Source organism: Notothenia coriiceps, unplaced genomic scaffold (assembly GCF_000735185.1).
Source record: "Notothenia coriiceps isolate Sejong01 unplaced genomic scaffold, NC01 NC01_scaffold00011124, whole genome shotgun sequence".
NCBI classification, from domain to species: domain Eukaryota; kingdom Metazoa; phylum Chordata; class Actinopteri; order Perciformes; family Nototheniidae; genus Notothenia; species Notothenia coriiceps.
In genome coordinates this window covers 17,988-18,200 of record NW_011343825.1, presented here as the reverse complement: position 1 = coordinate 18,200, position 213 = coordinate 17,988, and the positions used below count along the sequence as shown (strand labels likewise).

General features: G+C 54.9%; 1 protein-coding gene across 1 annotated transcript in view; it reads right to left on the bottom strand.

Moving 5' to 3' along the window:
• The window catches only part of LOC104946458 (nuclear distribution protein nudE homolog 1-A-like), a 20,081-nt gene that overhangs the window by 9,673 nt on the left and 10,195 nt on the right, over positions 1 to 213 (bottom strand). The window lies entirely within an intron of this gene.

Here is a 213-nt window from a genome sequence, read left to right as displayed (position 1 = left end):
TAGACAGTGAACTGTCAACGGGGGGGAGCCCCGCCGGTCATTATTAACAGGAGAGCTGGATCTGATCGATATGGACATAAACGCGAGGGAAGTATAACCGGACGCGAGAGAGAGATCAGATCAGCTGCTGAGTCTGACGGAGACACGCAGCTCTGCATGATCACCTGAAGCTCCGCCCTCTGTTTAGCGAGCTGACCGGACTGCGCAAAATGC